Here is a 14,568-nt window from a genome sequence, read left to right as displayed (position 1 = left end):
GCGCATACAGATCTAATCATCGTAATTGGAAATAATTTTGTTGGAAAAATGCATCAAGGCAGATCAATAAGAAACCCTCATGGCAGGCAGCACACAAACAAATTAGAAGCAGTAGCCATCTTAAATTATGACCAAAGTATGAGAATATCAGGGGAAGGTTCAAAAGTAGAACAGTAAGTTGGAATAAAAGAAGCCCAAACTGGGGCTGGATGGGCCCTGCCCAGAATCCAGGGGTGAAACTTCAGAAAGGAGTAAATCACAACACTGACAACATACAGAGTCACCTGGATGTGTGGCACTGAGGGACATGGTCAGTGACATGGTGGGATGGGTTGGGGTTGGATCTGGGGATCTCAGAGCTCTTTCCAACCTCGATGATGTTTTCCTGCTGCCTTTTTTCACTGTGCTCCATCCAATCATTATGCTATGCTCAGAATTAGAAAGCACTGTGGCTGTGAAGGTTAATAATTGACAACGGGCAATGCAGATATCTCAGCCATCAAGCTGAAAGTCAGCGGCGCTCAACACATAATTGTCCAGTACAGCTATATTTGTTTCAGGTATAGTGCAGAACATTTTCTCATGCCCGAGATATTACTCTCTTATGATCACAGGAGTATCTGAACCAGATCAGCCTGCAAATGCTTCTTGAGGAAATTGGGTTTCTCCGCTCTATTAGGAGCATTCCATTTTTATGATTAAAATCAGAAAACAATGTTCTTCCCAGTTAAAGTGAAATGTGCAAAATATGACTTTCCTATAACTAGATTTCCAAATACTTATCTAAAGTGCTCTGAAAAGGTATTAATAAATAAGGATGAAAAATGAAAGCTGCATAGCAAACGTTCCATAAAGTATATTTGCTCTCTGAGTTATGGACAACATGATTTAGAGAAACAGTAATAATACTTTACACTTCTGCACCTTTCAACTGACATGGTTCCATAAATGAAATGCCGAACCTTAATCAGCAAGGAAGGTATCACGTTTTCCATTACACCAAATTAGGTAAAAATCAAGGCGAAAACAAACAACCAACAGCTGAAGTCCCTTGGGCATCACAATCAGCTGGACCTACCTCCATTCGTATCTCAGCAGCTAAGCCAGCTAACAGTCAAACTTTTGGGGTGGTTGGTGACTCACAGAACACACTGCAGGGAAGGAAAATTATGTTCTCACTCTTGGATGTGACCACAGGGCGTATAACGGCAGTCAAATAATCCAAAAATGAGGTGCATACAGAAAATACGACAAATAGAATTAAATGAGAGGCCTTTACCTCAACACAATAAAACAAAATCCTTGGTTGCAGAGCTTTGCATCTTCCAGATCACAAAAACAGGGGAGCTGTAGGTTTTTTTTGCAGATTACAAAGGCCTAAAAATGTGCCTTGTGTGGCTTGAGATGAAGGGCAGCTGAGAGGAAAGGACAGTTGAATTTTGTTACAGAAAGTAATCATAAAAGTCCTTGAGGCAAAAAGGAATAACAAAAAAATAAGAGAGGATTTACTTGGCATAGAGGGGTACGCAGGAAGCTCTGAAGAACCAGAATAACACACCATCAAAATACAACTGTTTAAAGAGCACCTTTTCTTCTCTGCTCAGGTTGTTGTCTTTTGTTCCATCTCATTTTGGTGACCATCAATACATCTGCCTTTTCCCTTCTCAGCTGGATGAGGTTGACAGTAATCCAATTGGATACAAGCCCAGATGCATTTCTTCCTTCATTCCTTCTTTGTAGTCTGTATAAGAAAAACAACAAAACCCAGACAAGACGAGCATTACCTACAATTCAAAGTCAACCTCTGTTTCAAACAAACCCCTGGCCAAACACGAAAATAGCACCAAAAAATCTATTACAGAAATCAAGCTGATAAAAATCATTTCATTTCTCCACAGCTTCTGTTCACTCTTAATATGATGCCCATCTTGCTGATGTCCTCCTCATCAAACTCTCTGATGCTGAGGATCAGCAGCTCCATATCATGCACATCACCACTTGTTGCTGGTCCCCTTCTGCACACAGTGCTGCAGATTTGGGCTGCTTTAGGGCACACAAACTGCTGTGCTTGCTGATACCTTGCTCTAGGCCATAATGCAAGTTGGGCTCCCCCTCCCACCTGCTGAAAAGCTGAGCGACCCTCACAGTGACCCCCACTTTGATTAATCGCCTTTGTAAAATCTTTCTTCCTAATACAGCGTTTCTTTGTAGGAGAGACAAAACTTCAATCTTGCAGGTTTAGAAAAGGACAAGTTGGCCTTTAAAGCAAACAGATCAGAAAAGGACCCCTGAGAGGCACTTTCTGAGCTGCTGCACGATTTCAGCCCTGCTTGCAGATGCTCAGAAGATGTGTTGAACTATCTGGGGGCAAAGGGCTGCTCTTGATTGCCTTCTGAGATCTCCTCAAGCTCAGTAGCTGCCTTGCCAATTCAATACAGCCATGCTTTGGTGCCTAAGAAAGCATTCCTGAGGACTCGCCTCCCTTTCTTCTTTTCAGAGGGACTTTAGCCATGAAGCCAGCAAAGGAAAGGCTGAAAACATGATTTTAATGCACCTTGAAGTCTCAGAAACCAGGACAAAAACAACTCACCCTCCTAGCGCTCCTCTGTTTTTGGCACACCTGATTTCAGATTCCTGAATATTCGGGACTGATAATGCTGCTAGACGCTTTCCAGCCTGCACAACAACGTGTTGCTCTTGGGGTTGATGTGCTCATGCTAGATTTTAATAGCAACCGGCCACATCTGCACCTGCGGGAGCTCAGCAGGGCTGAAGGCTACACAGAGGGAGGCAGCACCTTGCAGATTCATCTGAGCATCTGCAGCATGGGAGCAGCCTGTTGGAGCTGCAGGAGCTCAGACAGCAGCGCTCTGAGCCTGTGCTCAGCAACACCTGCAGAGCCATGGGGACCCAGTAAACACAGGTTCCCTGCCTTCTGGAGCTGCTTTCATTTTGTTTTCCTCAAGTCGATGTCAGTTGGTAGCAACGTGAATGCAAGAATGGGGAATTTAAAACCTCCAGCCCTGTCTGCTGTCAGTTCCATCTCTGCTGCTTTGTAGCTGTCTGCAGGACATTCCTCTGGCCTCACAAACAGCAGCTAGCTGCACAAACCCTGTAAACACCTCCTCCTCTAGCATATGTATTACAAAACACACCATTTTGTGCTGCTCTCAGCAGCCTGTAGCTCAGCTCCTTACGTAAGCTCAGGCAGAGATCAACATTTGTTGCTTCTATTCCTCTCCAGGAGCATGAATTGGTGAACAGGAGGTCCCAAGCTCTTCCCTCTGCAGTTGAGTCTCATTTCTGTTTACCCAAAGCCAATGGTGGCTGAAAGGTTCTCTGTGGGATGGCTGGGTGAAACAAAGAGCTGGAGAAAAGCTGGGGGAACCTAAGTTCAGTTTACTCATCTTGCACAGGTACCCTCTCATGACTTGGAAGGAATTGCACTTTTTCAGCCCTTACGTTCTCAGTAGTGCAAGAGATACAAGGAGTTTTCTATCATCGCTCTTGCCTCCAACACTCAGTGCTGTCACAGCTCTAAGCATAGCAAGAGAGAGCTCATTGCTAACAGGGGACAAGGCAGGAAACACAACTGCTACCATTTCACAATCAAAAGTTCACTGCTAATGGTAATGCTGGAGTCTGCATCCAAGAAATATCCCAGTTCTCCAGTATCTTTCAACAGCCACTAATGCACAAGGAAGCACCAGTTCCCAGAAACAAGCAATAAATAAATCCCCTCATTTTCCATTCTGAACTTTACGTGCCTCTGGACAACATTTAATACAAAGTATTTTAATGAGAGATGGTTAAAAGTCAACCTGATTATTTATGAAGCAGGTATTTTCTCCTCTCCTGCGTCCTTCTTCATAATCACCATGGTCATTAATTTTAAATAGCACTAATTACCATCTTTTGGACTTTCACTAGACATCTCACCCATCTGCACTGGCAAGACCTAAAACATGAAGAAAACAGGGTTTGAGTCTTGTCAAAGCCAAGGAGGACGGCAAGGGAGAATGTGCTAAGATACACCCAAGCTGGTAAAGAGGAGGTGTGAAAGGCACCATCTGGATAGCCCGCATCGCAGGGCTCAGAATGAGGATAGATAACGTTGAAGTGGCAATATTACTACTCTCCTTAAGGGCAGCTACAGCGACTTGAAGTTTAGCATTTCAGTGAGCCATTAAAGCTGCTGGGCTGGGTCAGACCAAGGGGTCCATCCAGCCCCTTTTTAGCACAGTAGGTCAGGACAACCATACAAGAAACCCATGGAGAAAAGCTTCTCCCCCTGCTTGTTCCTGGCCATCAGCAGGAGTGCTTTCAAGGACTGCCACATCTTAGTGAATACACCACTTCTGCCTAGGGAGGTGGTGGAGTCACTGTCCCTGGAGGCATTCAAGGGACATGGAGATGTGGGCATGGTGGGGATGGATAAGGGTTGAACTTGGGGATCTTAGAGGTCTTTTCCAACTGTAACAACTCTGTGATTTCCTGTAAAGCCCTCCATGCATACAAGCATTTGTTTTCACAGCATTGCTAATGTTCTGGAAACCTGTTTACTTCCTGGAGGGAACACCTGAGCCAAGGAAGCCCACCAGCTGCTTCTCTATGGAGAAAGGCATGCCAGAATAAAGATATCACGCAGAATGAGAGGCTAACGCAGGGTAAGAGGCTGGTGATGTCCCATCTCTGTTATTCAGAGATAATGAGCCCAACATCTTTCAAGACAAAAGCCCTTGTCCAAAAATCAGCTGGACTCTGGCTCATGCTAAATTAAAAGAATTTAGGACAAAAAGGAATTATTAGCTCTCCTCCCGTGACTGCTCAGTATTGAGGTCAAGCTAAACAAATCCATTCCAAGGCCCTGATGTCACAGCACAACTGAAACTGACTCTTTTTGTCATCTCTGTATTTGCAGAAAACCTCTTTTCATCTCTGGTCATTTCTCTGTGCCAATTAGTTGCAAATGAGGGAAGAGGTGGAAACTGCAGCATCTTCCGACCAAATCTGTCTGCTGTTAAATTTACAGCTCAGATTTACACACCTCAAAAATTATCACACTTCAGGGAAGCCAAGGACAAACTTGAATATGTGAAATGAACCATCAAACCTTTTGAATTTTTCCCGGCATATGCACTGAAGACAGCTGCCAATCTCAGTATACATCTACTTAGAATGCAATTCAGAAACATGGAGTAACTATTTTATAACAGAATCTTGCTATGATTCAACCGAAGCTTCAGTTTCTACAGCCAAAGACTAAATGTTGGTTACACAAGGAGAATTTTGGCCCAGATTTTCCAACACTGATCATGGCATTGAATTGCTCCATTAACCGCGACACCCTTTTACCTTTGGTTTGTGCACTGTGGAGTCATCTGCATCTATTGAAGTGCTGAAGGTAAATATGGAACACTGCTTGAAGAAGCTGGGATATGTTTGATAAGCACCAAATCCAGCTGCCACTTATGGTGGTGGAACCAATGATGACTTGCTATAGAAAAATCAACCCACGCAACCAGTCGGGCCATTTGGCTTTGGGATGGGAGAGAAACTCCACAATCTAAGTTTGAGGGTTGGATGTGATGATCTTGAAGATCTTTTCCAATGTGAGAAACTCTACAATTCTATGATTCTCATCATTTTTGGTCTTATGGGTGCACGTTTCAAGCCTTGCTGATGTCTCAGACATTTCCTACTTTGAACACAAGAAAACTGATTTGTTGAGCTGCTACCAAACTGTGTTTGCAAGCTGGAATCCAAATAGGAAAAGTAAAACTAAGACAAGCCAAGGACACCTGGTTGCTCTAGCTTTGCTGCTAAGCTTTCTCCAGTTAAATTCAAGCTCAGCTGAAGGAGCAGCTTTTCTCCTCATGTTTCCTTGTGCAGGGCTTCTCTACAAGTAAACATTTAAGGAACAATCACTCTCTCTCACTTCCTACCATTGTGATTTACAAGGCGAAATTAAAGATATACACATCCAAGAACTTGGGGTTTTCCATCTTGGGTTGCTGATTTATAAAGGCTGCCAGTGGGTTTTAAATGCTTCGTTTTGATTTAGAAATCGTTGCTTCCAAGTTGCATTTATCTCCAATATTCAGCTGTATTGTGCACCGCTGAATATCTGATTTATGGACTGCAAAATGCATGCAGATAGACTACAAAATGCATTTGTAGATCAATTCCCTAATAACAATACATGCAGCTCACCACCCTAAACATACAAAAGTATTCACACACGTGCAAATGCACACGTGTGTATATCTCACATCTTTATATTAAACCCTTCTCCTCTTAACTGTGTTTCTGATGGAGTGATCAGGTACCATGTCAATATATAATGAGAGGCTCTGTGATGTCTTCCTTCCACCCCCTCACCTTATCATTCCTGCTAACACGTATAAAATTCAGCTTTAAGCTCCATTTCCAGCTCCCCAGGTGCTTTTTTTCTCCTGCTGTTGCCATCAAAGGCAGAGGCTGAGCCCAGCATGAGAGCCTGGAGCTGCACAGTTGTAAAAGTGGGCTGAGTAATTGGGGTGGGAGTGCTGCTGTTGTCCTCTGCCCTCACCATGCTTACCTCTCCCTTCCAGATGGAAATACTATAGACTAAATGGAGCACTGCCTTCCCTAAATCTGAAAGGAGAAGACTTGCTTTTCCTTCTAGACTCATACAAGGAACACTGGAAGAAAAAGAGAAAGAGCAAATCCTTCACAGGAGGAGGAGCAGCAAGTTTTACAACAGCTTCACATTCCTTTCCCAACTCGGTGTCTTTGAGAGCTAACAGTTCCTTATCTTTCCCATACAAAGCACATCATCTGCGAACAGCATCACTGAGTGCCTCATTACCTACTGATTTGTATTAAATAAGCCCAATATTAGCAAGAAGTTGGGTCCCATTGTGTCAGACCTCCTAAAAATCTCTGGCTATCCAGATGCCTTTTCCAAAGAGCTCAATCTAAAGCACCAGCTTTGCAAGTAGCTGAGCTGGAGAAGTGATGAGATGGTTAACAAGTGCATGCAGTAGATACACACACTATTTCAGTCAGTCAGCAGCACTGGTTTCACATCTCCCCATCAATTTTCAGCTCCAAGTGCTTTACATGATTCAGGCTACTGGGCAGGCCAGTCAATGTCTGGATGGGATGCTGGACAGATGAGCTGTTTTTGAAGTAAAGAGGAATAGTCTGGCTTTGGCCAGGTACAGAGCCAGGGGCTTCCCCATGCTTCTCTATTTGCTGGCTTCCTCATGATTCAGACCAAACAAATGGGACTTATCCATGCACAAGACAGAAGATCTCAAGGTTGGAAGTTCATCTCCTAAAAACTGTTGAGAAGAGAAAATGCACACGTGGAGCAAAGGGAGGTGGAAGCACGTGGGGGAGAATTATTTGCAACTTTCTGTATAACAAATTCCCTATGTACATTATGTTTAGAGAGTATTAATGGGTATTTATACAGCCAGAAGGCAGGTTTATGAAGACACTCCATAAAATATTGAGCAGAGATAAATAATAATAAAAATATAAGGGAATCCATTATCTGACTTAAACTAAGGTAATTAAAAGCTACATAATTCAGCTGCCAAAGTGGTAATTCAAGTTGAACCGCAACTTTGCAGACGTATTTCCATTAACACCATCAGTTGTGAGTGATAGAATTTCCTCTTCATTGAGCACTGCTTACCTAATTTCACCTTTTCCCTAATCATATACATTACCTACTTCTCCAAGCAGCTGTGTAATTTAACTAGGCGTGGTAAAAACCCACTGATTGGCTTGCCTGCCATTTTGAACGTGCAAAGCAATATACACAACATGGTCCTTCAATAACCAACTAACTAAATAAATAAATCAAATTTAGGACAGCAAAGGGATTTGGGGCAATGGCCTGAAAGGTTGCGATTAGAAGAATCTGCTAAAAAGGCTAAAGATGAAGCTCTTTATTATTCTGTAACACTTTTTTCCCCCCTTTTCGTATTTTATTGCCAATAATTACACAGGTTTCTGTTCTATTTTCACTGCCTCAACATCTCCGAGGTTAATTATGTTGTCAAGATCACGTCAAAAAGCCACCACTAAAATTATGCTTCTCATTACACGATGATCTAATCAATTCCATGCGGTAATTTTGGTCCAGCCTGTTCTACCAACATACACATCTTGTACATGGAAAAATCTATTTCTCTGTCACACTGCATTATACCGGCTTCCTTGTGCCACTACAGCTAAGAGCCTGTCAGCAGCTCTGCTGCAACCTCTCAGATCATTCCTTGCTGACACTTGACAGGCATTTTCATTACAGAGCCCAATTATATTTACTTGGAATTTCGGTTCCATTTGAATAGACTGTATCAAGTCTCATCTGTTATCCCAAGAGCTGTTAAAATTAGAGCTTGATCCAGGAACCAGAACCATTAATCTAAAACACTCCTGGAAACGAAAAAAAGCCTTGCTTGATAGTTAGCTCTGCAGATCAGGGCAACACTGCCTCTACACTCTGTCCATCACTTAACTAAGGGCTTAGAGAGCTGAACTACATCTTGTTACCCAAGCACACAATTACTGGAGGCTCCGTGCCCTAGCAAACCTCAGAAGATGAAACAGAAAAATCCCTAACGAGTAGCTAAAATAACCTTGCTCCATGTGAAACCCTCTTATTGTTGGTAAAGATCAACAGCTGTTGTTTAAATAAACATGTAAGGGGTGATGTATAAAAAAAGGAAGGCATGTCTGAGGATTGGCCACAGGTGAAAACATGAGATAAGAGTTCAGAGGTCTAGAGGTGGCCAGCACTAAAGAGAAAGGGCAGCTGAACTTTCCTTATTTCTCATTCCCATGGTTAAGTAGCTGTGCTTCTGCCTGCACGCCTTCATCTTATGTTTCCTACCGACAAACACTTCAGTGGCTGGCTCTCTATTGCCTAAAATATTCCATGTAGGGGAATGGCACACGTGAATATGCAGAATGACAATGTTATAGAACATATCTGAGCTGGAGTTTTTGCTCCAGAACAGCTTGTCTGATCAGCAGTCAAAAATAATGCTTCGAGGCTCACCAGGCTTATCTCAGAATGAATGACAGAGTTTGAGTTACAGACCTGCAGCTCTGGAAAACACCAAGAAAGATGGAAGCAACCAGTCCATGGGAGAAAGCTGTGATCTGCACATGAAACACAGCTGCTTCCAACAGCAGTGAGGCTGGGTTACGCTCATAGCAAAGGCCAAACCAAGGCCAGAAGCATTGCTTCAGTCCCACCTATGTGCCACCAAGACCAGTGCATAGAGCGCGGTGTAACGCACACGGGATGCATTCCATTTGTACTGAATTATTCAGCACAAAAAAATATCTTCTGAGATGTAATTACCTTGGCACGCTTAGTTCAAAGAGGAATACAGGTGGAGATGGTGGTGAGATCCTCATCTCTTTGATCACGACGTGAGAGTCTCTTGCAATCCCTAAACAGCATGCATAATTTACAACACGTGTGATTTCAAAGCAGAATTCCATACGTCTGCACAAACACGAAATCATGCTGCACCATTTACAAAAGATGGGTCAGATGTGCACGGAGCAGCCTAACTCAAGTGAATTCAGACAAATAATCAAAGCATGCATCAGCCGAGGATCAGGCACAATCAGTAGCTCTTGAGTTCTACTGCTGGCAAGGTACAGATTTAAATGGGCTTTGCATCTGATAACCGTTTCAGCTCTCATATAAGAACAGAAGCATTGCCCTATGCCCCATAGCTCTACTGCCTCTTTCTCCATTGTCTTACCCCTTGATACAACGCTGCAATGCAATGGGAAGATTTGTTGCCTTAGAGCACTGTTGGAGAAGCCAACAAACAGACCTTCTCACCTCCTAAAAAGGGGAAACCAAACTTAATATCTGCTGAGGTTTGACATGCGTGATAAATGAGCATCAAACAAACTCACTGTTTTCCTGTTTAGCCAATAGCTCCATCATTTTACAGCTGATAGTCCATCACCACTGAAGGGTGAACGGTTTGCTGTGTGGATTGGCTAAGATACCTATTAATCAACCAGATTAAAAAGATGTTGGCAAATCTCCAATAATTATGCAGAGTAATTAAAAGGATGGGAAGCCTGATTTAGGGCTTATTAGCCCTCTAAGTCCTTCATTAGCCATATTAGCTCCCTGCATTAGATTCCAAAGGGAAAATATTAATGTTGCATGGTGAGTCAGAAATATTTGACCAGTACTTGAACATATTATGCTTGCTTCTAAATATAATGACCTTGGGAACTTCAGTGTACAAAACCAAAGGTTCTTGCCCTGTAGTCTTATATTTTTCAGGTATATATATATATTAACTCCCAGACAGTAGGAGAGAAAACAGGCAAATGAGTGAATCTGCCTTCAAAAAGGCAATCAGGGCTCCAGGAGTATCGTTACATAACCTCGCAATGTGTCTGTCCCCCTTTAACTAGAGCCAGGCAATCTCTTCAGATATGCCACTAAAAATTAAGATGATGGAGACAAACGCAGATGACAAGGGCAGAGTTCACAGAAGCTGCCCTGTAAATCAATCTGCTTTCCTTTGTGTGAGAGCTATGTAAGAAAAAGGTAGTTCTCCCCAAATTTTTAATGCTAAACAGATCAGTTCAATGCCCTGAGGTCGTGGCAATGGTGAAGACATGGAAATGATGTCAAGAATCTTTGGAGATCTCAGGCTGCTCTCCATTTGCAGGCAGAGAGAGTGCACCTGTGATCAGCCCAGACACCTTCACATAGAGATCACTCAACTGGGTTCAGTTTCTGCTCCAAAGCAAGGGATTGTCCCCTCCCAACACTGAAGAGGAAGAGCTGCAAATTGTAGGACACAGATGCCAACCCAGAGAAGCTATTATTGCACAAACAGCATCTGGCACCTTTTGACGGGCTGCATAAGCAGATGCCATTGCACAAATGCCAGTGCTTCTCAAGTGGCTCACCCAGTGTGATACCAACTGGCTACCTTCCCAGCCTGCTCCCAGCTGCCAGTGGTCCTTCAACGCAACCTTCTCATCTTTGAGCAAGAACTGACATACAGCTTTAAAGCTAAGGGAGATGTGTCATTTTTTCCTTCAATAACAATAGATGGCTGCTGCCTTAACAGCCACTGTGCTGTAGATCAGCAGCTCCTGAGTGTCACCTTCTCATTTTCCCTGCTGTCTCCTACACTACACTGGAATCCCAATCCCTCAGCTGCAGCACAACAGGACACCAATAAAGCCCCCAGAGGAACTTCTCAAGCTGTGATTTCAGGTATCCATCCACACTACAGTCACATTTACTAAGCAAGCATCATAGAGTTGTACATAAGGGTCCCCACCTAGACACAGGCATACCAGGCTCTACAGTTGATGTTACAGTTGACCTTGTTTTTCTCTCTCACTCCACAGCTCCGCTTCCTCTTTCATCTCTATTTAGACCACAAGTCGTCTGGGACAAGTGTTGGCACAGTCCCTATTAGCATGGTTACGCTCTTTAGTTTGTAATGAACTTATCATTGCTATCTGTCTCACTCACATTTGCTGAGAAAAGCTTCATCACATGATGAGATAGAGGAGTTCTTGCCTGGCAGAACCTGTTGGAACAGGAGCTGAAGACAGTCATCAAAGTGCACTCTGCCATTCAAATCAGGGCAGGACCTTCTCCACCCATCACTGCAGCATTTAGGCTGCTTTACCCTGTTACGAAACAACTGCCTGTCCTCCAGCACATCTGTAAAACGAGAAGCTCCTCCTGTCTTCCTCCTTGATGGAGCTTTCCAAGCCTGATGAATTAGTATTTTGGCTGGGCCAGCAATGAGCTAATCAGAGCTGCTTGTTTCTAAAAGCCTCTAAAGCAAAATCCAGATTGCTGCTTGTCTCCGTCTCTCTGTGGTGCTGAGGCTCCGCTCTTCCTAGGATGACTTCTCTACAAAACAACATTCCCTGCTGTAAAACGTGAAGGGATCTGTTAATTAAGTCAGATTGCCAGTGGCTCCTGGTGGGGAGGCAGCAGCACTGCATGTTCCAGTGCTTTAAAAGCATCCTGGTGCTCGAGAACATTGCCGTTATATTTTGTATGGCGTCCTCCTGAACACCATTAAACAGACTGAAAAGGCACATTTGGTCGTATATCTCATTGCAGGAGATCAGGTTGTACTGAAAAACTATGACTGCACATCATGTGTGGTTCCTTCCCTTCCATTCTTCTATATGGGAAGCAATGGTCCTGGTTTTCAAGAGTGCACAGCCTAAATACACGAAGAATGTAGATAACAGCTAAAACCAACCAGCAAATAGTTGGGGTGAGAAGTACAAGGCGCAGTTATTTGCAGTGTTTCAGACACAGCCAGCTGCTCTGCTATCAGTTGCACTTAGATTCTCACTACAGCTTCATCCCTTTTGCTGATGCATGAAAAGGTCAACCCCCAAAAGGCCCCGAGGCCAACAGTTCCAGCCGTAGAAGAACTGCTGCCTTTGTCACTAGGGAAAATCACCATAGAGCGTACGAAGAAAAACGTTTCACAGCTCTGGACAAGCTTTAGGATGCAATGGAGACAGTCAGGCATAGCAATATTACACTGATTCTAAACAGCAGCTGTCCTAGTTAACTAGAGCTAACCCAGGTCTCAGCTATGCTTCCAGAGCAAAGATAGGACAAAGCCACCTTCAACCACTTTGGGACTATGATGGAAGAGCAACAACACAGGCACTGCCACAAAGCTGGCACTGACAGTGGAAGGAAGGAGGTGAATTATCAGATTGCTACGACGGGTCTTCACAGAGAGAAAGAAAGATGTTTTTCTGAGACATTGGGCTACTGGAAAGGGGTGGGAAGGGCACGGGTTGATAACCAGGCACAGCAGAAGAGGTGATGCTGTAAGCTGTGATAACCTTTGGAAATAAGGCCATGTAGTTCCCTGCACAGGGCAGCTGCAGCCCAGAGCAGAAGCTCGATCCTTCTGTTCTGATTGCCTTGTGTCAGTAGTGGCAAAACACATTGGCTCAGCTGCTGAAAAGACAAAAACGGGTTTGCTTGATGTCTCCGTAATTGTAGTGATAAAAACAGATCTCTTACAGTTCCTCATTAGGATCCATTGCTTTCAGTTTGTCTGATGGAACTGACACCAGGGTCCAGACAATTCCAGTCCTATCTTAGTGCAATTGCTGTGAATTTAAAATTATGTGTATATATGATGGGAATAAATCTTTTTCATCTTCTAGTCAACAGAAGAAAAACCACAATATGTGAGTCAAAAAACACACTAACAGCTGCATCGCAAGGAATCCTCAACCAACTAAGCTGACTGAGCTTTCCACTTCAATGGCACATGTGACAAGATCCTACCATGGAAAGCCTCATTTTCATTCTGTTCCCAAAATATATTAAGAGGGCATAAAAGAGAGTTAAACAGCCCTTATGGAACCCTACCACCGTGGAGGCAGAGACAATGGCAGCCTCAGCTATTGTGAATCTCACACTCTAGGCAGGCTAAATAGCTGAAGGCAGTGCCCTCCTCTTATGCCATTCGGTAGAAAGGCTTAATCAGCACGGTGAGGGCAAATGAGATGCAGAACCTGAACATCGCCTTCTCCTCACATTGAACAATAGGGAACCCTCCAGCTGAGGAGAGGATAAAGCAGAAAGAGCAGGTGATGCTGCTCTGAGCCCATCCTATTCCACACAGAGCACCTGGGTTCTCAGTTAATAAAGTGCGGCCAGGAGATAACTGCTACTATTACAAATAATTGCCTGGAAAAAAATGCATTAGGATAAAAAAATACAGAGCACATAAAAGCTCTCGTTAACATTCTTTATACATGCTTATCATGAATTTTATACAGGGTTAAATATATTTTCTGGTGACTAACACTGCAAGGCTGAGGATTAAAAAGGATAATGTACAATGTGATTTATGAAGTTTTAATGGAAAATCCCCATGGGTTGTGTATAAATCTTATTTATAGCTTTAAAAGTATGTAATATACTTATTGTATATTTTAAAAACTGTGGGAGTGCAGTCTCTGTCATAGTTAATCCATTAAAAAAAGCAACTCCTAGGGGGCTCCTAGGGATAAAGCATTTGATATTTTAGAGACTATCAGTGTGTTCAGTGTGAAACGTCCAATATGTTTTAGTTTGTGGGGGGAATAAAAGGGGAACAAAGAACCCAAACTGTCTTGAAGGAGGGAACAAAATGGCAGGTTTGCAAGTAAGCTGGATCCATTTGGATAAAGGAGACAAGCATTGGGGGAAGGGGGATTGAATCATTTGCTGTGGGCTCTGTCCTGATGCCTCTGTAAGCTAATCTCTGCTGGAGGCCTGAACTTAGAGCTCCAGCTTTGTTTTTAGATTAAAAGAGCCACTATGGGTCCCCTCATCTTAGTTTGTCAAATGATGCATGCTCCCCTAGATGAAGTTAATCATGTTAAGTGAGTCCCATCTCCCCAAAAAGCCTTTCCATCAGTACGGATAAGCCAACAGAAGGACTAACAAACAAACATTCATGTTCATCCTTTGGGCACTGGCCCAAAATAGCCACATAGCTCCTAATGAAGAGATAAGATTAT

At 43.3% G+C, this 14,568-nt stretch overlaps 1 long non-coding RNA gene across 1 annotated transcript in view; it reads right to left on the bottom strand.

Annotated features, from left to right (window-relative positions):
• The window catches only part of LOC107323706, a 141,945-nt gene that overhangs the window by 56,166 nt on the left and 71,211 nt on the right, over positions 1–14,568 (bottom strand). The window contains exon 7 of the long non-coding RNA XR_004309503.1: positions 1,587–1,741. This is a non-coding gene — a long non-coding RNA (uncharacterized LOC107323706). The remainder of the gene's footprint in view (positions 1–1,586; positions 1,742–14,568) is intronic.

The sequence above is a fragment of the Coturnix japonica genome, chromosome 22 (genome assembly GCF_001577835.2).
Source record: "Coturnix japonica isolate 7356 chromosome 22, Coturnix japonica 2.1, whole genome shotgun sequence".
NCBI lineage: Eukaryota > Metazoa > Chordata > Aves > Galliformes > Phasianidae > Coturnix > Coturnix japonica.
Note: the sequence above shows the minus strand (reverse complement) of the source record. Positions and strands in the feature narration are given on the sequence as shown.